This window comes from Corvus moneduloides, chromosome 6 (assembly GCF_009650955.1).
Source record: "Corvus moneduloides isolate bCorMon1 chromosome 6, bCorMon1.pri, whole genome shotgun sequence".
Lineage (NCBI taxonomy): Eukaryota > Metazoa > Chordata > Aves > Passeriformes > Corvidae > Corvus > Corvus moneduloides.
The window spans coordinates 13,724,648-13,748,626 of record NC_045481.1 but is presented as its reverse complement, the minus strand read 5'-3'; the positions used below and the strand labels follow the sequence as shown (position 1 = coordinate 13,748,626).

The window sequence follows — 23,979 nt, the reverse complement described above, 5'->3', positions numbered from 1 at the left end:
AGCTTGGCATGTTATTTGGAAGAGGTGTTTCTCAAATGTTTCACCTGAAACAGAAATATTTTTGTTATATTAAAGAAGTGGCAAAACAGATAATAGAGTAAAAGGATATTTGGTTTGAGTTATAAATATGAGCATACATACTTTTCTGACTTGGATCACATCTATCCAGTTTATTGAGTAAATTGTGGAGAGATTTACAACAACGTAAATTCCTTGAAACCAAGTAGAGGTTTATAAAATCTGTAAGATTCTTAAGTGATTTAATGTTTGATAAAAAAGAGCAAACAATTCACAAATGTCTTCCCACCACAGTGCAGGTTTGAAAACCCTTTGAAATCAATGCACAGGATCCAATTGATTTCATCAGATTTTGCATCATGCTCTAACTAAATCATAAGATGCAATCAGAATTTACTCTATATCCTAAAAAAGAGATGCCTTTTTTATTTCCCTGGGCACAGAACAATAATATAATTTTACTCTGTTATGCTACTGAGAGAGTGATACACATGTTGAAAGATGAATTCTGATCTCTTAAAGTAGCATTAAGCCAGGGTGTCTTTCACATTTTCATACTGATATGTGAGGAAGCACTTTTTGCTTCATGTGAAATGTTAGCATAATGGCGCTGAAATTTAGAATGAATATAATTCCTGCTGTACCAAGGCCCTTATGAAAACAAGGCTGTTTATCTTGTGAGGCTGTCCTAGCAAACCAAGGCTTAAAAATGAGAAATAAATGCTCTTCAGTTTTACAAGAGTGTTGTGCCTCTGAGCTTCGCATTTTTTCTAAACCTCAGGATAGTGTAAGAAGAACCAGTAACAGGGAGGCAAGCTTCCATAGCTTTCATATCAGAGAGGAAATGACCACAGCTCTGTAATAAAGGGCAAGGACATTCATTTGACTTGTTGGTTTACTTTATTATAGGGATGTCATTCATGTTTCTATAATTAAACTTGTTTCAGCGCCTCCATTATAAACTCTTTTTTTTTTCCCTTGCTGAAGCAAATGCTGGCACGCTCCATCTGTTTCAGTGTCCTGGAGTGCCTTGTTTTTATGTTGTTTCTTGTTTTTTTTTCTTGGGGGGTGGTTGATTGTTGGTTTTTTTTCCCTCCTTCATTTTGGAAAGGTTTAGTCTTCATTCTAAGAATGAAACTTGTATAAATTTCATGCCTCTCTCATATCTGTGTCTGTGGAGGTATCATCATACATCATTCTCATTCTTGTAACAGAAAATGTGCATTTTAAATGGGTCCTGGACTTAGAATTAGAAAACTAATCTTATATTTTTAGTTCTGCAAGATATTGTCTTGCTGTACTTCTGCACTGATGAGCTCAGCAGGTGATTCTTCAGCAAATTCTTTCTGTGTCTTGATACTATGACTCATGAGCTCTGGTGGTACTTGTTGGGGGGACTGAAGTCATCAATGTCATAGAGAAGAAAGCTGAAGGGTTATTGCGCCTATTTTGCAAATACCATAGTTCCCAGTCTGTGTGTGTCCTTAAAACAGAGGCAATAGCTAAAGAACAGATATTTTGCATGGTAAGGATGGTAGGCAGGTGGGAAAAATAACCTCTTTGATACTTGCCATAAATCACCAGAGCTTATCAGGCTCATCAGTGCCCTCAGTATCCCAGCTGTAAATTACAGTTTTGTATGTCTCTTTTTGTCTGTTTTCCCTGCCTAGGTATCTTTTCAGTTTAAGGTAGGAACTGCAAGTATGTGCACATGTGTGTGAATGAGTAGAGAGGGGTTATCTTTAGCTTCCTTGTATTTCTTACCAAGGTAAAACACAACTGTCAAGCTTGGAGAGACTCACTCGTCCCATGAGTAGTTTACCTGATCCACAAATGTTTAGTTTGGAAGTCTGGCCCTAAAGCCTTTCAGGTATGTAAATCCAATTCTTAACTGCATAAGCACTTTTGAGGTACTTGCTCCATGCTTGAAAATTAGTCTTTAGACCACACCAATATATTTTCTTGGTGTCAGTCTCCTTTTCAGGGTTGATTCCCTCATGTACAGGTGCAGACAGGCACTCCATGTGCATTGGGAAGGATTGATACACCAGTGGTGAGAATTCAGGTGTGTGCACCCACTTGAGGGCCACATCCAGGAATCACTTTGTGATGTTACACTACTGTGTTCAGTATTTGCATTTAACACTTTTAAAATGAGAGAAGAATAAGGGATGAGAAATGCAGAGGCTAATGTTTCAGTTGTGTGGTCCCCACAATTTTACCTATTCAAACATCTTTAAAAAAAGATGTTTCCTACTCAGACTCATCCTAATGTGCCATTTTATTATAAAACCAGAATCCTTTTGAGATTTTTTTTCTTGCATTCAATGGTTTGGAACACTGACAATATAAAGAGTTCCTGTTTAGATAATACTTTGTGGCAAACTAGAATAGATATTTCAGCCAGAAAAGTGATTGCAACTTCTGCTGCATTAAAAAAAAAAAACAAACAAAAAAGAAAATGAACCTTTCATATACCAGTTGTCATGTTTCAAAGATTTTTTGTGTTACTGTGTTTAGATGCAATTAAGACTCCAGATTATTTTACTTGTACTGAGTAAACACAGTTCCACTGCCAGTCTAGGTTAGTTTTCTCTCTAGCTTGTTTTTCACTACTTCATTGGATGATTTTTTTTATAGATTTCTCTCTTCAATAAAAGTCCCTGCTTTCACTAATATAACATTAATTTGTGATTGATCTGTTCTGAGGTGGAGAAATAAGGTCAAAACATATATTGGCATCCTGATGGCTTGAGTTGGTCACTGCCAGCTCCTGATCAGCAGCCAACTTTTCAATTAAGAGGTGAGAGTGATCTGTGCTGGTTTTGCTATTTATCTCATCTCTGAGGAGCGACACATTTTGCCTTTCTGAAAACAGCTCTGAAGACTCTGCAGTTCAAGTTAATTTTGATCAGTGGCTGATCTCCACCTCATATCTGAAAAGTTCACTGGGGTTCTCAGCACCATCCAAATGCTTGGAGGTAAGAGTATGAAACACAGAAAATTATCAGAGGAGTAATGATGATAATATCAGAAGAAGATAGACTTGTGAGGCAGCTAAGATATTATAATCCAAAAAATTGTTATGGGTAATTTTCTTCTCATAACCTGAGGACACAAACTTTATTACTCTTTAAAGTCCAATATTGCACCAATTAAATTCCAGCTTAAGAACTAAGGTTTCCAGTCCACTTTTCATTTCAAAATATGTCTCCTATTTTTGTTCTCAGAAGTCCCATAAGAACAACTTTTTATTCTTTCTTTTTTTATCTTCATATTTTCTATAATTAAAAAGCATGAAGGAATATTATGTTACAGAAATTTTGCCAATGTGCTTTTGGTTTTGCAAAAGCACATACTTAAAATCATGCTATTTTCTCACACAAGAAATAATATATTTTGAAAAAGAAAGGAAACAAACTTCAAGCCATTTTCTTTTTCTCTTGCTGCATTTAACTTTTCTACCTCACAGCTCAGATTGCTTTTTTTAATCAAAGCAGTAATGGAAGAACAGTCCTTACACTCAAATGCAATCACATTTAATCATATTTAATATCCTTATTTCTCAGGTGATCAGACTTTAAAAATTTGATTGCTTTAGTTTGATTTAAAACTTAAGGTAGGTCAAACCCAATAAAAAAGGTGTATTTTTGTTAGTGTGTTCCAGTTGTGTGGTTTCTTAACATGCTTGAGCTTTTGGCTGTTGTATTTCTGGAAAAAAGAATTCTGAGCACCCTCTCAGTGGAAATGGGCAGAGAATAAAATGATACAATTTTAACCAAATATGATACATTTTTTGGTAAGAAAAAATAAATTTATTTGATGATACACTGATCTTTGTCCTACAAAAGAAAGACTTCAATTCAGTCTGAATATATTTAGTTATCCTCTTCTGTTGTCTGCAAACTTGTTTCACAAATAGGTTCAGTGGAATGGGTTTCTGAGTTGTTTTACTCCATAATAAATCCAAAACAACTCCAGATGACATTGAAATCTCTCATCTCTGTCTGCAGTCTTCATTTTCAGTCTGTAAACAAAGGACTGTAGCTGAGGTCGTGACTCCTATCAGCTTTTTTTGTCTACAATAAGCCATTGCCTTTGTTGCAATTGCCCTGTAAGTTCCAGACCATAACCTAACACACAAACTGCTTGCTTCCTACTTGTATTAATGTGAAGGTAAACTGTGTACTGAGCATGTCAGACTTTCTTTTCATGAACTGTACCTGGTTTCCTTTAATCTCAAACTGGATTCTGCACTTCATATGGGAGCACACTAGCTGAACGTTCCTGTTACGAGCACCAATCATGATGCTGAAACATGCCCAAAGGCTATATGCTTTAAGAGCAAAACTTTAGGGACCCATTTGTCCTGTAAACAAACACTCCCTTGAAATCTTCTGAGTGCTTATGGTACGTCAGTCTTACTTCCATGAGAATGAATAGAACAATTATGCTTTCATATAGACTGAGACTGCAGAATATGGTAAAACTTGATCCTCCCAGTCCAGCAGCATACATAAAATTTGCTAAGCCACAGAAGTGAACGAAACTAATGAAATGTTCCATTCCTTGTTAATTTGATGCATGTGTTCTGGGTGGGTGAGAAGGAACAGAGCAGGAAAGGGCAGGCTTGTGCCAAAGTTCAGGGTCAAGTCACTATAGAGTTTTAGCACAATCTTGGAGATTGATCTTAGGATTCCTGGAGCTGTTAGACTATGATGATTTGACAGGCATATGTAAACTATAGGAAAGTTCCTTCTGAGATATATTGTTACAGCAATGAGAGGTAATCAGAAAGTATGCATGTTGTCTGTGTTGATGTAGTGGATCAGTCTTATATGGAAAGACTATTATTTCATTAACTTATCATCAAGCTGAATTTATAAAAGGATGGACACTGCTTGAGAGTCTGGTATGCCTCAGACTAAAGCTTTGTAGCTTCAAGGTCACATTAACATAGTTTTATTGTTACTTTTTTCAGTGCAGACCTGTTATCTGAAGAGCAGATATTACCTTCTGTGAAATTCATTATATGTGCTAAATTTAAAAAAAAAAAACAAACCTAAAAAGAGAGACTGCAGCTCCCACTTGGCAAGGAATACCATCCATATAACCTATTCCTGGTTGCTGCTGATGCATCTGTACCTAGCTTTGCCACAGGACCTGTGAGATAAATTTGAAATTGTAAAGTGCCCGGCAGGGGAGTGCGTTTGTGAGCTTGCAGTGTGGCTTTTCTGTACTGACTTTCGTTATGTCCCCTCTGTTCACAGCTTGTCCATTTGTGCGGCATTAAGAACAATGTAATTTTTAAAAAAAAATACATGTACACAATGTTCCAGCTGGCTAGCAGTACTCTGCCTTACATTGTTCAGTCTGATGTTTCACTCTGTGTTCGAGCTCATTTTAATAGCCAAAAATATTGTGTGAGACTGCTGCATAGATACAAGATACTTCTCAAGAGGTAGGTGAGTTTTGAAGGTAGTGTGAAATGATTCTATCATAGCTTGCAATGTACTCTGGGAGGGGAGGCATTGCATTGATATAAGATGATGATTTAAGTTTTGGCAGACACTGAATAACAGTTACCATGCATTTTGCCTCCAAATTCTCCTAATTCAACTTAATAGGCAAATCATGTTTTCTCTCTGCTTTCCTGATCATCCTCCATTAACCTGCAGTCTTTGATAAATATGCATTGCCTCATAATGTTGCATAAACATTTTTTAGAAGGCAAATAGAGAGTAAACAAAACCCAAGGTAAAATGATATTAAAGACCTTGATGGCTTATTAATCATTTATACAAAACTTATTAATCAAATGGATACTTTAAAACAAAATGCTTTCTTCCAAAATCAGAGAATAGAGGCAATGCTGGACTTTTCTCTATTATGAAGTGAAGGCTGGCAGGAGGCAGTTCTCCATCATCTGTAACTCAGTTTTGAAAGTTCAGGCTCCAGGAACATCTCCATGCTAATTCACTGTCCCTGTCTGCAATCTGATCAAGGGCTTTGTGTGCTCCTGGTGAAAAAGCCACCATATACAAAAACCTGCCCATCTCCTCCATCAAAGTTTTCTTCCTATTTCCTTGGTCCTTCATTTACTGCTAAATTTTTCTATGTCTCTGTCAAATCTCTGGTGAATAAACTAAGTGGTACTTCTGCTTTGTGTGCCCAAGAACTAATTGATTTGAAAAACACAAAGAACCTTCCCTCCCCAAATCAGCTTTCTTCTGCTGGACATTTCAGCATCCTGAGTGAGAGCACAGCATTACAAATCACTGTTTCAGTACTCATGACAGTTGAATGCTGGGTTAGAACATGGAAATGGAACATGGAGGCTGTGGAGAAACCTCTGACAGCAGGACTACTTATGATGGAGAGTAAGACTTCTATCCCAACTGAATGGAATTCTTTGGAGAAAGCAGGAAACTGGCAGCCAGAAATGTAAGGACAATAAAACTGGTAGACCTCCTGAAAAGGTAAATTGACTGTTATTTATAAAATTATGCTTGATGGGCTGGTTAAATTGAACTTCCACGGAGAGAAGCTGTGGTTCAGTATCACTGTGCAGCTGGGCCACAACGGCAGAGGAGTTGGGTCCCTAAAGACACGGAATCACAGTGTAACTCTCAGCTCCTGTATCACAGCTGTAGTAAGTAGTTGCTCTTACTCAAGTAATTATACATTAATTTATACATTAATTAATACATTCTGATTTTTAAAGTAAATTCTTTACACAATACTTCTTAAAGAAGTATGCTTAAATTTATGTGGGAAATTCTGGGTAATTTGAAATCAATAGTAAACTTACGCTGACTTTGTAAGGGCCAAGATTTTACCTGTAATTTAAACAAGGGAGATCATATTTTGGCATGTGTTAAACTTGTCATGTTGAAGCATAATGTCTTCCTAAGTGTTTAACTTGCCTGGCTGAACATGAGTTAAAGGATACAGAGCCTGGTCCACATTTAAACGTGTTAGCTGGACCATGCTAAAATTCACTCTTTAATTCCTAGTCTAGACAAAATCATACTCTACAGGAGAAGGAAGAAACTGTCTACAATCTGGGTGATTAATGGGCTGAAAGCAGATGTGATATATAAAAGAGTTTGTAAGCCTCCTTTACTACCTGGAGGTAAAGTTTGGCTGTCACAGGCAAGAGAAAAGGGATAAATTTCAAAGAAGGCTGAAACTGCAGCCAAAATGCATTAAGTGATTACACGGCCAGGACTTACTTTGATCACACCTCAAAAGTAAAACAAACACAAGCATGAAGAAGAAAGGTTCTTTTCCCCCAAAATAGCTCAAAAGGATGAATTCATTAAAGAAAAACAAGTACTCTAGGGCAACAGTACCAAACATGATGTGGTGTTTTAAATCCCTCAGCCTCACAGTAAGGGTGAATGTGGCTCCACTCAAGGCACTGGCCTAACCCTGCAGTTTCCCTGGATCGCCAGGGAGAGATGGGGGTGGCTGTGAGCCTTTGCATAGCTGTGAGCTCCTGGGAAGGGAGCACTGTCTCGCTAGTGCACTCTGTGTAGGTTGGCATTCATGTAAACTGATACAGAAGTCATCAAACAGTTGGAAATCAGTGCCAATGGAAAAAAAAAAACAAACAAGGTACCAAGAAAGAAAATTAAATAATACCAACTTACATGGACAAACATCTGTGAGTCACAGAGTTGCAGAATCCAGTGTCATCATTTCTATTTGTAAGACAGAAAATTAGAGAAGGGAGATGTGAAATAGTTTATTCAGGTCATCCAGAGAGTGAAAGGTAAAAATCTCTGTTTCAATCTGTTGCTGTCTTATAAACATCTGCTAGAGAAGAAAGAGGGAAAATATATTTGTATATATTCTGGTTTGGAATATTCTGTTCTGAAAGGAGCAGGCAGCGTAATGAACAAAGTATATTCTCTCCTTGTGGTTGGAGTTTAGTCAAGATAATTTTGAAATTTAGGGAGGAAAAGTAGCTTGTCTGCTTGTTTAAGTAGTTTAATACCTTAGACTGAATAATGACCTGTCTGAAAAAAAAATCAGATTTTAACATCTCTTCAGTTTTACAGTCTTGCTCTGTATGTTTTGTTATGGGAAGCAGTCAGGCTCCGTGGGTATATATAGTTTATAGCAGATATTTCTGTTCAAGACCACATCTGATAGTATTTGGCACTTTACACTTTCCAACCTTTGCTGATTTTAAGTAATTATAACTGTGTGACATGCAAAAGACTAAAATCCCATTTCCCTGCCCTATTTTTCCTGAGTATGTAAGAAAAATTCCATGTAAAAGAAAAAAAGAAAGACAGCATCACTGTGTTGTCTGATAGCTTGCATTCATGAGACTGAGCAGATGAATTTGCAGAGTCCTGTGTCTTATGTAGTTTTACCCATCTGTAGACTGAAGAAAATTCTACCAAGAGACAAAGTGGATCTCCAGATTTTCTCTTTCTTTTCTGTGGAGTCTCTATATTATTTTATACACCACATACAGTCTCAGACCCTCAATTTGCCCACGTTCAGAAGTTGGGTGAGATATTGGCTCTTTCTAAAAATATTTGAGAGTTAAGGCTGCAAAGTTTGTTTTAAAACGCCCAGTATTACTTAGGGCTGATTTGTAATTTATAGTAGATATCCTCATGTGTTTTGGGGTGGGGTGGGTGTCAGAAATTCTCTAAAATCTTAGAGAGAAAACATATAAACAAGTTCAGCTTATGCAAATGATTTCTTGTAAAGTTAGGCTGGCTAAGATTGTTGTTTATTTTTAATCTTGCTAGCAAAAGCTCTCACAAAATAAAAATATACAAGCAACAAATAATTTCCATCTGGATATTGAACTGTCCACACACTAGCAGCTTTTTTTCTGGCATATTAGGACCGGGAAAACTTCTCTGGTACAGGCTAGGTCTAAAAACACACTTTAAATAATTCCAGCAGCTGTAAGTATATCTAATTTGAAAAGTATTGTTCTGATAATATGCCAATAAATAAACATAAATCAAACTGAACCTGGAAAAAACCCAAACACTTTCTTTTTTTTTTTTTTACTTAAAAGAAAAATTCTGACATCAGAAGTAACAATAAAGAATGGTTTCAATAAGAAACACAAGCATTACTTTTTTAAAAAATTTATTTTTATGTTTCAATTTTAATTTTACACGTTTTGTTTTTAAAAAGGAAAAACACCATATAATTACTGTCACACTTTTTCTAGCACCTCCTTCAACTTTTATGGTAATAAGTAATGACAGCCTCAGCTCCTCTCTCAAGGGGAAGAGTGAAGTCTTCATTTACTTCTAGTGCAATAGATTAAACTGTAGAATCCATTTTAGTCAGGGAAGAGGGGATGTTGGTGAAGTTATGAGCTTACTGCACCTTTTAAAATGAAATATTTAAACAAGTGGAACCTTACGTGGTTGATGCATTAAACTGACATAGGATGTAAATCAAACAACACCTAAATGTCCTTTAACAAAGTCAATTATATTATATAAGCGTAGCAGAGATGGAACTCCTTTATCCTGTGCATCTGTCAGTTTCTCCTCCTAAGATAAAAATGTTTCCACAGATGCAGAATATTATTTATAACCTCTCAGTATTGTGCCATAAACTTAAATGAAATTAAACAAAAATGTATTCTTTATTAATGTTATTGAAAAATGGTGTTCCCTAATCAAAACATCTACTGGAAACATCTACTCAGTTCCTGAAATCATCTCTATTAGATTATGTAGATACCATCTAAGAAAATACTTCTAAACTTGATCTGTCAAGACTTCAAAGAGTCTATAAGCAAATACTTAGATTTGCATTAGATTTTTGACTTTGAAATCCATTATTGTAAGTTCCTTGCTGACTTTGATGTGCTGCCTTTACACCTCCTCTCTGAGAAAGGAAGTGTAAAGGCAGCACATTAGTTTATAGATGTTCACAGACTGTTTTTCGGATAAGGCCATTTAAATCTCTTTTGAAGGTCAATCCCAGCTCTTATCATTCAAGAAGTAATAATAACAGAGAGAGTCTGCCTAGACTAAGGACTGCTTTAAAACACAAAATAGCAGGGGTGGAATGAACTTACTTAACTCTTGACCTAGCACAATATCAGCATTCTAGTGTTTTGCTGTGACAATGCCCTGCTAAGGCATAGTGTGAAATTTCAATATAGGTGTATGGAATTAAATGATTAAGGAGAACAAGAGGTTGCAGGTGTTTACAGCTGGCTTATTTTTTACTTTCATTTATTTTATTTCTTTGTGGTTGTTTGTTGCAATTAATAATGTATTGAGGAACCCTTAAAAATACTGTTTGAAACACACAGTGAGACACCCCATGTTCAAACACAGGACAAGAGTTTTCATTATGCACATGCCAATGCTTTCAAACCTGGCTGGCTAAATTTAGGCTCTGAAAACAATCTGGAAGTAACTTCCTTGCCTTTCCTGGGCCTGATTTTTCTCTTCACTAGACCACTCTACTTACCATGGAACTAGGCCTGTTTTGGATCTTTTGTGCCCTACTCATATGGATGTCACTTTTCTGTAAGTCATGAGACAAATTTTGAACCATTTTGGAATATTATTGTTTTGCTTCTTTTCATTGTTTTCCTTGATCAGTAAAAATGAGAAAGATTTCTTTTTCCTCTTTTAAGAAACATTCTGCATGCAAAGCCTCTTTCTAGTCACTTTGGTCTAGCTCCATTTTGATTTCAGTGATGATTTCTCACTACGTACCGGTCTTATAAGGACAAAAGATTTTGGAAGCTGTTGCCTCCAAACAAGGGACCTCATTGTCAGAGGATGGAGCCTTACTTTTGAATGCAAAGTTTGGCAAAGAAAGCATTAAAAAACACAGACAAGCCTAAAATTATTAAACACAGTATTGAAAAATATTTAGCAGCTTTTTTTCTTTCTTTTGTAGGTTTTCAGTGAAGTGTGGTAGCAATCATGGTGTTAGATGTTCTGCTAGTTGAGTGCTGACAACACTAACTTTGCAATAACTAGATTATTTTCTTGTGATTTATGAGTAGAATGAGTTAGTTTTGAAACTGATCTTGTCCAGATGCAGTTTTGTGTGATTTCAACAGCATTTTCTGTACTGCTAATGAACTAGTAGAGGTGCTTCAAAATGTCAATGCAGTGCAGTCATTTTGAAGCAGCTTTGTCTCTGCTATTCTAATGAGACAGAAGAGTTGTGCTCTGAACAAAACAGTGCTGCCATAATACCATCCAATAGGTTACAGAAGTGACCAATATTGAAGAAATCTGAAGGAGAATGTGCAAATCTGCAGGGGTTCAAATCACCCCTGTAAAATCGATTCCAGAAATTTTGTGCTGTCATGTTTGCAGTTGTATTTTTATATGCCATGACCTCTTCTGTATTAGCTTTCCTGTGATCAGGAAAATACAGCAGCTCTAGGTTTTTTGAGAAAGTAACTTTAGAATGAGCTGTTTTACTTGCAAAGGGATTTTCTTACCCAAATTATTTGTAAAATATACAAAGGTCTATAATAAAACTAGTCATTTTAAAGCTTATATTTAAATGATGGATAACAGTGAGAAAAGTCAGATATGTCGTTCCTCAACCCACTTAAATGCAAACAGTACCTAAAATGCTGTTTCAGCATATTATGTCTGTGCTACAATCCCTTATGTGTTTTCTGACTTAAGCAGTTTCAGACCCCAGCTTTGCTTCTGTTGATTTTAGGTGCTTATCAAGTCCACATCTAGAATGATTCTTGTACTTCTCCCCAGGTCAGCAGAGGCATGGAAGATTTGTTACCCACTTTTCTTTAGATGAGAAATAATGCATAGAGATGAAAGGAGTGAGTGTTTCACAGACGCTGTGTCAGAGCAAGAGCTTGGGATCACCATTCCAAAGGTCTAGGTGAGTTTGAGCAATTGCAGTAGCCTTTCTTTCTGGATCTAGAGCTTACTTCATGGCTATTGCAGCAGGAGAAGGGAAATTCACGTTTGAGCCACTCTTCAGCATGTAGTTGTAAGGACTGTTGGACAACTTAGCACCAGTTACGGATTGCGTTGAAAGAGGTAATGCTCTGGTGATTTTTTTGTCAGTACAATAAGTGTATGGCTCTGACTGCTGTAACTTCACAGGCAGGTTGGAGCATTTGTGCCACAATCTGTACTGTGGAAGGCTGGAGGAAAGCAACAGCTTGTGGGTAGAAAGGCTACTAAGCCCTCTGCACACCAGGAAACAGTTTTTTTCAGCTGAACTTTTCATTCTGGCCTAGAAATAAAAGCAATCCTAATGTAGGTCATGAGGAAAAGAAGTAGTTTAGGCCTCTTACCCTAAGCTTGCATGCTGTAGTAGGGATCATTTGCGTCACTGATGTCAAACACTAGATTTAGATAGTTAAAACTTTAACTCCTGTAGCAGTGATGAGGAATATCCAGGATCTACTTAGATAAATGTAAGCTTATATTCCTTAAATGCAAATAAAAAGCAGTATGCCTCCCTCAAATTCTTAAGACACTGGCTGAATCTGACTCAGGAACTTTAGTGTACATATATAGAGGATCAAAATAAAACTTCTTTTACAAATAATTTTCTAAAGATTCATAATTTTAAGACTCCAGCGTTACTTCTTTAAAACCTTATCACGTATCATATTCTTTCTCTTCTTAGTTAAAAACCCCCAAAAACCAAACCTTATCCTTCCCCCAGTAAACCCCAAAACTTCCCAGCAGGATCATTGCATAGGATCTCAAATTCCACTTGTCTGTGATGTAGTTCTGCTTGAGGTCCAGTTTTCCTCTTTTCCTGCTGACCCAACAACAGCAGTGTATTTTCTCTCTGCCTGAAGATCACTGGAGAAGTGCCAGTCATAATCTTCTCCTTATTGATTCTGGTCAGCAGCTATTGACAGCTTTAAAAAGATTATGTTTTAATTGGGGATCAGATAGATGGTATTTTAAGGTATTTAATTTCACTTTGCAACTCACTATAGATTATCTGAGTGGTTCCACAACTCAAGGAGGATAAAGATGAATGTGTTGTCCTTTTCTTTAGGTGACCCTGAGTGCAAATGTAGCTCAGGCTAAAGTGACTGAAAATCTTTTTCTATCACTGGGCTGAAAAGGTTGAATGTGAATTCATTAGTATTATCTTTGTTTAAGGCACAATATCTATATCTCGCCAAGCTCCCATCTTCAGTGGTCACACTTGTTCTCATGTGGTTTAAGAGAGAAATAGACTTGTGAGGTAAAAAAAGAAAAATCAAGACAAAGAGTAAGAATTTGTCTTCTCTTGAAACTTGCATGCTCACAACTCTACAAAATGGGTTTGCAGAAGTACCATAAAAAAGATTGTACAGCAGTCCCTAATTTGATGGTGAGTTCATCTTGCAAAGGAAGATCAAGGCAGTGCTGGAAAAACAGCTTCCTAGAACTATCATCTGTATTTTCAAAGAAATGAAGATACTCTTACAATGTAAGATACTCTTACAAAATGTAAGATACTCTTACAAAAGCAAGTCAAGAGACAAACAATCAAAAATAAACACCAAAATCTGAGACCTACAAACCCCTGTGTAGCTCAACCTGAACAGCCAAAGTCTGATCATTCCAACTTCAGACTCAAAATTGTCTAGTGGACTGTTGGAAGGTGCCTTCAAGAAATCTAGATCCATCTCACCAGGAGATGCTTGGTAACACATACTGATGAAGTTCAGAACTTAGTGTCCCATGCATGCCAGATGCACCAAAGATTATAATTTCATATATACTGGGCTGTAAATAGGACAATTTTTTCCCCCAGACTATTTGTCTATCTAGGCTTGATTTGAGGACTCTGAACAGGGGATCAGATTTTCCAACATCCAGCTAAGCATTACAGAGAAATTCATCATGTTGCATGGGACAGAGCTGATGTGTCTCAAAGATATTCCCTTCACTACACAATGATACCTCACACATTATCAATGATTTATGTGAAGTATTCTATCTATGGGTATTGGGTTTGCAAGGCCAGGTTTTGGTAGCTCCCTACTGCCTTTTCAGAGCCTTAATACCACATCATCAGGAATGTATTCCTCCTCACACAGTTCCTAGGACTGGGAAACACAGTTATTCCTATAGCAAAACTGGAGGCACGGAGCAAAGGCTGAAAGGCAATGTGTCCAAGGTTGTAGTGGAAATCAGCAGGAAAACAAGGAGCTGAAAGTCAGGGTTGCATCCTGACATGAACATAATTTATTTTCCTCAGTGGAAATCTAATTAAATAGTAAATGTAAGGGAAATCAGAATGAGGATGTCTTCTGTAGACTTCGCAGAAGTGATGAACCTTTAGAGGAAGTTAAAAATAAGGCGTGCTTTACTCTGAGTTCAAGATTTTCTAGTGTTGGCAGAGTACTAGGTCCTTGTTTTCCATGTTGTCTTGAGGAGCTAGTTGAAGCATCATGACTTTAGGAGCCTTACAGAACTATGGAGAAAATAGTTTCAGTCCTGTGGCCTCCTGAATAACTCCTGTTTTATTCCACTTTTTGGTGTACAAAATTTCCCTCTCCTTGCTGGAACATTAATCAGTTATCCTTCAGAAACTCTGTAGGCTCTCAGAACAGAAACAGAATATGTTATTTTGGCCAATGATGGAAGAGATAAGCCTGGAGGAACCGAATAAAATATGAAGTAAGATGGATCATTGGGAACTGACCAAGGGAGCTGATCAGAACAGTGAGCTGAAGTGAGAGAGGGTGCAGGCCATGTCTTTGGTAGCAGTGCTCAGATGGCCTACAGGAGGGTGACACAGATATCAGACAAGTAAAGGGAGAAAGGAGGTTGTTGTAATCAAAGGGAGAGATGAATGCACTGCAGAACTTAAACTACCCACTAAGGACAGCCTTTCAGAAATACCAAGAAATCCTGTGTGCAGTGCCTGCTTTTGTACAGAGGATCTAATTGAAATAACCTCCAAGCCCATGTTTAGAAGACAGTATTAATTGGCTCTGCCAAGTTTAAATGTTGAGCAGCAATTTATATTTCATGCACTAACTCTCATATGGGCCAGAACCAAAGAAAATAGGCTTTCCTGTGGCTAGCAGTGAAGACAGTACTTTTTCTCCTTACATCAGATATTACATATCCCAGAACTATTTCCTTGCATTTGAAAAGGCTTTATTTGTGGCTGAGGGCAGACTGACAGACTCCAGGGAAACAGCATCAAACTGTCCCCATAAATTTTATTCTCAGAAAGTGGGTGACTCCATTCCAGGATGGTTTGGCTTATGATTTTATTGTTGTAAATCCATAAGAACATTATATATATCATAATCAAGTAATTGAGTTATAGTTATTGCCCATGATTTCTGTTCTCACAAAATGGCTCTAATGAGAGCTAACTTTGCTCCTTCCTGAGCCACTTCTTTTACCTGAGCTGAATTAAGGACATTCCTTTTCATCTCCACGTGGAAGTCAACCTCTTGGTCTTTCCCAGCCTCAGGCTCAGCCTGGGTTATATTAATTTGCTTTTAGTGGTCAGCAAGCTCAAGGAAAATCTATGCTCAGCTACTCCCTGCTGTTTAATGGGCTGATTCAACATCAGAGAGGGAGAGGTCTCATACATTTTCCTCAATTTTATCCTTCTTGCTCCTGATTCACTCATTCAGCTACGCTAGTGATGGGAGCCGTGGGACTCCACATATATAGATGCAATCCCAGCAGACACTGATATTTGAAGCACTGTGTTCTATAGACCTGCTTTGAGCAAGGTTAGTCAACTCAGTGCTTAAAAAGCTGGCAGCCATCTGGAGACCAGCCTACGCCAGAGTTCAAAATTGTTTCCTTCACTGTTGGTAGCAACAATGGGGAGGGGGGTGGTGGGTTGAAAGCTTTCTTAGAAGCAGAATTGGAGAAGAGGAGAATTCACTGCAGGCTGAAGTCACGAGGTAACCCCAGATCCTAGAGGTTCATGGACACTGTGCTCTGTAGTACAACCTCTGCTTAGGGGCATCATTAAACTCCTCATAATTAGCAAGTCATTAGGTTTTGACTACACTTAAAGGTTAAAAGGAGAAACTTTGGCGATGGATATTTTGTGTTTTTCTTTCTCTTGTGTTATGTATTCTCTTTGTGCTAAGTGATTCTGGTGCCCATCTCTTACCCACAAGCTGAAATCAGCTCATATTGAAACTTTTTTGAAAACAACCCCAAAGTTTTGTCAGCTTTTCATAAATTGAAGCCACAGCCACATTAAAAAAATGGTGGGTAGGAAAAGTTTAACACCAGTGACTCTTTAATTTTTGATCAGAGCCTTGAAGATGTGCATTTGATAGCAAGCTAGAGAGCTGTATTATAGCACTGCAGTGCAAAACTACAAGATGTCTATCTAAGCCTTGATGAGATAATGTGGGGCATGTCATTTCCTGTAGTCAATATTTCCTGTAATGACTCCTCTAATATGATCTTGCTTGATTAAGTGTTGTTTAAGGACTTCTATCATGTTCATATTTCTGTCCACAGATAGTCAAGACTGTCTTGCAGTATTTGGAACAAATCTCAAACAATACAATTCAGGCTCAAGACAGACAAAGTCTTTCATCTGTAGTATTTCCAAGAAATTAAGCTAAAATTCCTAGGACACTTTTTGTAACAGCTAAAGTTCTGTAGCACTATACCTATAAATCCAGAAATTATTTGCAACATATTTTACACTTTGGGGTTAGTATTCCCACATAGTGGGCTATGTAAAGCATGTGCAGAATTTCTAGTCTGCTTATGGCTTTTAAGCACTCCTTCAGAGTGTTGAATGTATTTCTATTCATTGCATGCTTATAGAACAAATTGAGGACTAAAAATGAAAATGAAATAATAATTAAAAAAAGAAAACAAAGGGAACACTACCATGCCATGTAGTGGAAGGATGGAGGGGAGGATTGTGAAAGGACAGTCTGTGTGACATCTGGCTTTCTAGGCCTGCCATGTGGACTGAGGGACAAATTACAATTTATCTACGACCCTTTTGAACTGCCTTTCCTGATATAGTCTACAGACTCTCTGAAAACTTTGGCATTTGTGGAACCAGCTCTGTGTCCCTTCCACTTGGCAGCCTGTCACAGCCCAGAGGACATCTAAGGGCTACTGAGCATCAGAAGAATACTCTTAGATCCTAAGAATTCTTTGCTTCTGCAATAACTTGAGGGTGCCAGTGTTGCTTTGGATGGCTGTGCGAAAGCTTGACCCTGCCCTTGGTTACCAGCAGATCTTGGCAACAAAACATCCTGAGTGCTGTGCCTACAGCTTATCATATTAGAGAGAAAACATTCCTCTCAGACCCATGTGAGGGATCTGTATTTTCGTTCATCTTGCCTAGATCTGCGATTTTCACATGGAATTGTGTGAAGCTGCAATTAAAACCAGGAGCTAAACACTTGCCTTCCTTTTCAGCTTTTTACTCAGTAATAGAGAATTTTACCTGCAGATAGCAGCAAACTCCTATGCATGGTATCATAAAATCTTATCCATGGGGAAGTACCTCTTTATTTTTTAATAAAATAAAAAACCCCAACAGTCTTTCACTACCTAATTGATGAATCATGACACATTTACTTTTTTAGCAGGTTTTTTTTAAGATTATATATCCCACAACCTGACACAGTGGCATGCAGTCACTGCAGTAGCTTCGTCTACTATTGTATGTACAGGTGAAAATAAGTAGGAGGAAAGGGTGTAAGTGCTATGATTCAGACTTTAACCAAATCTGAGATAAGAGCCTACAAAAAAAGCAGTTTCCATTTCTTAAGGGAGTATAAATGGACGTCTTAAATGGATGAGAAATAAAAATATTTTGCAATAGGTATCATATAAAGGCTTCATCCCTTAGGTATCAATAGAGAATAGTATCTGCAATCCAAGATGTTATTGTAGAAATAGGCTATAGAGAGGGCTGACAAAAATCCTTGTGTGTTACAGTAACTCTTCCCTCCCCCCCAAGTACAGACATCAGACATCCTTTGCTTTGCTTTCTGCCTTGTTGCTTTTAATCACTTTTTAAATTTTTTTTACATTCTTAATTTCATTTTTCTGACAGAAATTACATTGTTAACATTATACAAAGTGGACTTGTTCATGCATATTATACGTTTACTTTGATCTGACTTACTTGATACTGAAAGACTTTTCTGAACCGTTGAAGAAATTAAATGTAAAATGAGGGTGCATGAACAGACAGAAACTGTTTAGTCATGTGATATTTTGGTCCGTGAGGCCTGGAATCACCAATAGGATACATTTATGTACAGATTTTTGCCTTCTGTTTTCTGACCTCCTGTTGCTGAATAACAACGTACAGTCCTGGTGAACAGTGCTATATGGAACAGTTTAGTATTCTTGTTCTTATCAGCTGCCAATATTTAGATTGCAGTCACTCCAGAAAATATGTAAGCAGGTGCCACGCAAAGACATTCCTTCACTCTCTGATGTGAGCTTGAATTTGGAAAAGCTGTGTGATCACAGAAATCCCTTTATCTTCTCTGGTGACAGCTCTTTTTAGCATCAGTTGCACAGAGTAGAGTGGTACATTTTTGGAGGGCAGTTCACAGGCACACTCTGGAGATTGGGCATTCAATTTTAACCTCCTTACATGAAAAGGATATTTTCAAAGCTAAGGGTGGGCAGGGCTCTGAGTCTAAAATTGTGCTGCAAGTCTTGAGTGCCTAAGGTGTCAGGCAGGCAGAAAGTCAAGGAAAGTTGCAGCACAGCTGTGCCCTTAAAAGAAGTTGATTTTCAGTAGCTATTCTACTCCCCTTTTTATACTGTAGGTGCACTTCACATATGAGTCAAAAATGAGAGTTTTTGGTTTCAAATGAGGTTTGAAACAGAATGTGAGTTTACACATTTCTACTGCTTTCTCTTCCTGCTTTTTGGAGCTGTGTATATTAGAAAATCCTGTATGTGAGAAAAGTGACTGAATAAAAGATATTTCATGTTCGTATTTCCTATGTCCTGCTTTTTATAAATTTAAGAGCTTGCGATTGCATTAAGAAACTATCTTGGGGGCACAGATCTTCCGCTGGCAAATTGTCAGCACTCCAGTGAAGTCAGTGAGGCCAAGGACCTGCCTGACTTTGCAATCAAACCATCAAGTATTTCCTGTTGTGGATAATCTATTTGGTAAATATGGAGGGTTTCACCTTACGAGAAACATTTTCATCCTTCCCCTTTGAATTTTTGTACTTAATACTAACTGGTCAATCAATAAATAACTTGATCAGCTGCCCACCCACACAGACATGTCCTTAAGGCTTTCAATAATCTTGTAACAACCCCTTGGCACCAGTTGTGGAAGTTCTGGGAACCATCTTAACTGAAAGACAGAAAACACTGCTTTAATGAGAAAAGCACTACTTCTAAGTGAAATGAACTTGGACCAGTTCACATTGTCAGGTCATGCTTTAAAATCTAGCATTAACAAGGGTGCCTCTTTGGCTAATTTTCTAATTCTGTCAATTTTTAATATTTGAAGCCTTCTTTTGGGTCTGCCGGTCTTGGTGTCTAGGAATTCTTCCTTGAAGAATACTTTCTATTTTGTTTTAAAGTGGATTATTACATCCATTCCTAATCAGCAGACAGTTTGGACTTGTAGTCAGAGCATGGCTTGAAGAGGTGCTTATTTGATATGTTGTTGAAAGATTGTATCCTCTTATAAAATAACTTTTGCTTTTTCTATCTGCTTCCCCCATTTTCTTTTTACCTCAAACACCTTCTTACATATTTTTTTTTAATATTACATTCATTTCCATGTCTGAAAATCTGAAGCTTAATATAAGCCTCCTTTATACCCTCCCCCACTCTTCTGCAGGTTTTTGGTAACCTGTCTCTTACTATCATTTTCCTGAAAACCAGACCCTACTTGAAAAGCTGTTTCTCTCATTTGTTCATTCACGAAACCCCCACAAAGTTTCTGCAAGAAACCTGTCCCATGACAAGCAACTAACAAAAAAAGAAAAAGAAAAGAAAAAAAGGATTTACAGCAAATAATGTCACAGCAGACTTCTACAAGTGAGTATAAATCTGATTTTGAAATATTTTTCTGAATAGATTGTGTCCCTTTATGGATGTGTGGTAAGGAACTTCCCTGCCCTATTTATTTGTTATTTCATCTATGCTTCTGTAAGCTATTTAAGCTTCATTCCTGTATACACTTCTTTCATTTTCAGGGCTCTGCACATCTTCTCTCTAATCCATACCTGCTGCCTTCCCTGCTCCGTGGAGCCCCGCTAAGCTGTCCTGGTACTCACTTGTGCTATGAGCAAGCAAACAGTTGACACAATGTCTCCCCTTGCTGTGAGAGTCCAACAACTTCATTGTTGGATCAAGCTTATTGCCTGGTCCACCACTGAGTCTAAACTGTAAACAGCTGTGGATCTTTGTAGTCATTAACAGACTCCTCTCGAGTGGTGCATAAGCCTGAATTCACCAGGGAAATAGACTTGGACATGTGCCTAATGGTGATATTTGCAAGTTTTAGAATGGGGGACCTGAAAATGGGCCAGCAACCCTGTTAGGCTTAATTTCATTATTTATTTTCTTCTTAATGCTGTGTATTCCCTGTCACAGTGAGTCCTCCTGGAAAACCAAAGAATTTCAGGTTGTACCTATCAGGAGTTGCAATCTGCAATGAGGCTGTGGGAGGGCTCTCAGCCATAGCAGCCCTACCTAAGCAAGGTGTTTTCCTGTTGTTAAGTCCTCAAGGTCAACAGCAGTGGGATGCAGAGTGGCGAATCTCTTTTTACAGTGGTTCTCCTCTGGCCAGGGTTGAACTAAAGAATGATAATTGTTTTGATTTTACACTGTTAGCAAAAATAAGGTGGAAATGGCTTTTACTGCATATGAGATGTTAAGCTGTCAGTAGCATGAACTCAAGACCACTCGAAATTTTCACAGCAAAGGGGGATGTGATGAACAGACAGGCGGTGAAGTAAAAGGTGACTTGGTAATCTGGAATCACCAGTGAGCCCTGAATGAGACCGTGCAGAGATAAGGGCATGGATCTCTTTTGTTAGTTTGCAAAGCACCCTGACTGCTGACCTGCTTGTTAGTCTAGATGTTCTAGTTCTCTTTTTTTTATCTGAAATACCACCTTTGAACAGACCATGCCCACAAAATAGTCAAAGCACATCAAATGACGTTTCCTGCAATCATTTTTGTCAGAAAATTCCCATCAAGCCTGAGAGTTAGTGGGTGTGGAGCTGACCCTGGAACGCTTAAAGGGCATGTATGGGATTTAATTTTCTGAAATTTAGAGAGGGAACTTATCCATTAGATGACTCAGTCTATAACTTTACCCTGCAGGATTAATGGTCACAATGGATTTGGGTTTTGGCTGCCTCTGTGTTAAAGTCCCTGCTGTGAGGATAAGTATACCCACTTTTGCTTCTGAGCAGTGCCACTCTTGTCAGAAAGGAGTTTACATCATTGCTCAGAATACATCACAAGCCATATAATTAAATTATTTACTAAAAAACCCCCAAACAACACAAACTTGGGTCTCTATTTTCATTCCTTGTTTTTCATTCTTCCTGGTTCTGAACTTTGCTACACAATGAAAAAAACCCAAGAAAATATTGATACGTTGTGTTTTAAAATTTCTCAGTTTATCTGTAAACACCCTCTCATGATGTCAAGTTATTGAAACCCAAGTGATAATCATATGGTAGCTGCAATATTGTTTAATGTCTTGCTAGCTGATGTTATAGGGTATCTGTTTCCTCCATTCATATGTATTACTATATATATACTCAGACACCTGAGATGTCTACACGTTGAATTACAGCATTCTTTGCATCTGCCTTAAATAATTGTGTGCAAAGAGCTAAAGAGTATTTCAATAAAATGCACTGAAACCTGATGACCTGTCCTAGAGCTCTTACAGGTACAGTGCAATGATCATATATTGTTTACATAATATCTCCCCTTTTAATGCTTTAAAAACAAAGGTGGGGTTTTTCAAAGGTTTTTCAAAATACTTTCTTTTTAAAACCAATGTTGACAATTCAGGCAAGTGTTGTGCATTCTGCAAAAGCACTATTAAATAATTAGGGCAAGTTAAAAGTACATCCATTATTTGCATGTTTTTTATTTTTGGAGCTGCTCCAAATAGATTAGCATTAAGTATTTTATGGTTTTTTGTTTGTTTTGTTTTGTTTTGTTTTGCAAGTGAGGTGATCTTTGAGGGTGTTGATTATCAGGTGAAGATAGTTCAGAGGCAGATGGAGGTGACATGTAGATTTAGGTGACCCTCCGTTAGAAAATCTAAGGAACATGAGATTAGTTACTGAGTCTCTGATTTGCTGAAATGTACTGCAGTTGCATTCTAGGGTCAGGAGGATCTGCTTTGAGTCATCCTTTTCCAAGGGTACACCTGTCTTTGCCTCTTCTTCCCTTCTGTTCTTTCTGAAAGTCCTTTATTTTTCAGGCTTTTGAATCTTTGGTCTCCCACAGCAAGAAGTTTCAGAGGCCTCTGCTTGTGCATTTCCAAAGCAGCTGCCTGTGGAGCAAGGAATTGCAGCAGGGGATGCCTCTTTGCTTCGCTCAGCTACTGAAGAAGAAGGAGTTGAGGGACCTCAAGAGCAGTTTCAGTCGTGTGTGTTGGGCAGTGACCCATCCCGCAGGGTGTAGAGCCCGAACGGGAGCACAAGGGAGTAGATCATGGAGATCGTTAGCAGCCAATAGACCTTTTCTTCCTCAAACCAGGACAACTGCAGTTTCATTTGTTCCAGCCATGGCAGAAGCACCCAGTGGTTTCAATGGTACAACGATCACCCCTTTGAGGGCATTATTTCAAACTCGATGCCTGTGGCATTGCATTAGTATTGGAGGTTTTTATTGTGTTAATATCTGGAGCTCTGTGTAAGGAACAGAAGCATTGTCTGAACTTCAGCAGTCTGAGGCACTGGCCTTGTCTTTTCTTGCTCAAGGAAACTTTTGAGGGTGGATTTTCAGCTTGCTCTCTTTCCAGCATAAAGCACCTCTGTATTTCTCCAAAGTGAATTGGGAACAGATCTCCTTGTACAGGGAAATAAAATATTTTCCCCTGCACTATTTTCTTGGGAGTATGCAAAAATCCCATGTGCATTTTTTTATGAACTGGACCCTTCTCTTTTATAGCTGGTAGTATTCATGCTTATTACAATGCCATATTATGGCCTCAGACACTTTTTATGTCCCTCTTACACAGCACCCTAGAGAAAGATGCTTCACTAAGCAAGAACCAGTAAACTTGCTACAGAATCAGCGGAATACTTTTCACAAAAGTGCATAAACTTCTGTTCTTAAACATTGTCATCTTTCACCTTAACAAGCACAGAGAAAGGTTCCACTGGTTTCTATGCCTTGTTAGGTCTATCATCTTTTTAATTAATAGTGTTTTTACGAAGCCGTCTGAACTGTGTCATTTCCATTATCAGAAAACCATTGCCATTAATGAATAATTTTCATTTCTGATCCTTGATATCATGCTAGTTGATCTCCTGTTTCCATGCCGCCGAATGATAGCATCGTTTTCTGCCCACGATCAAATTTAATTTGGACTCTGATTATATTATGCTGTTGCGACTGAAGTGTCAATTTTTGTCAGGCAATTAGGAGCTATAACCTGTGAAGTTAAGTTTGATAGGCATTGTAATTGGATTGTTACAGTAATAGCTTGGAACATTCCCTTTTTTTCTTGCTTCTTTGATTCTTGATGCATACTTTAGTTGTGAGAACAAAGGCATTTTGTTGTTATGCAACCATAGGATGTTCAAGACAACAAGATGGAATTCAGGTTTTTCCACTTCCCCCAGATGGACTTAATTTAGATTTAGTTTTGACCACAAATTATTCCAGGATTTTAAAAGAATTTGGGGGTGGTGTGGGGGGGTGTGGTGGTGTGTCAAGGAAACACTGAAAAAGAGAGCTGTAGAATCAGAGCTGTTAGGATTATAATATGGAGGTAGGCTTTACATTAAAAAGC

At 37.9% G+C, this 23,979-nt stretch overlaps 1 long non-coding RNA gene across 1 annotated transcript in view; it reads left to right on the top strand.

The window, feature by feature from the left end:
• Positions 1-23,979, top strand: part of LOC116445880 — a 162,801-nt gene that overhangs the window by 116,427 nt on the left and 22,395 nt on the right. The window contains exons 5-9 of the long non-coding RNA XR_004240923.1: positions 1,787-1,888; positions 2,897-2,999; positions 6,318-6,497; positions 11,766-11,898; positions 19,825-20,024. This is a non-coding gene — a long non-coding RNA (uncharacterized LOC116445880). The remainder of the gene's footprint in view (positions 1-1,786; positions 1,889-2,896; positions 3,000-6,317; positions 6,498-11,765; positions 11,899-19,824; positions 20,025-23,979) is intronic.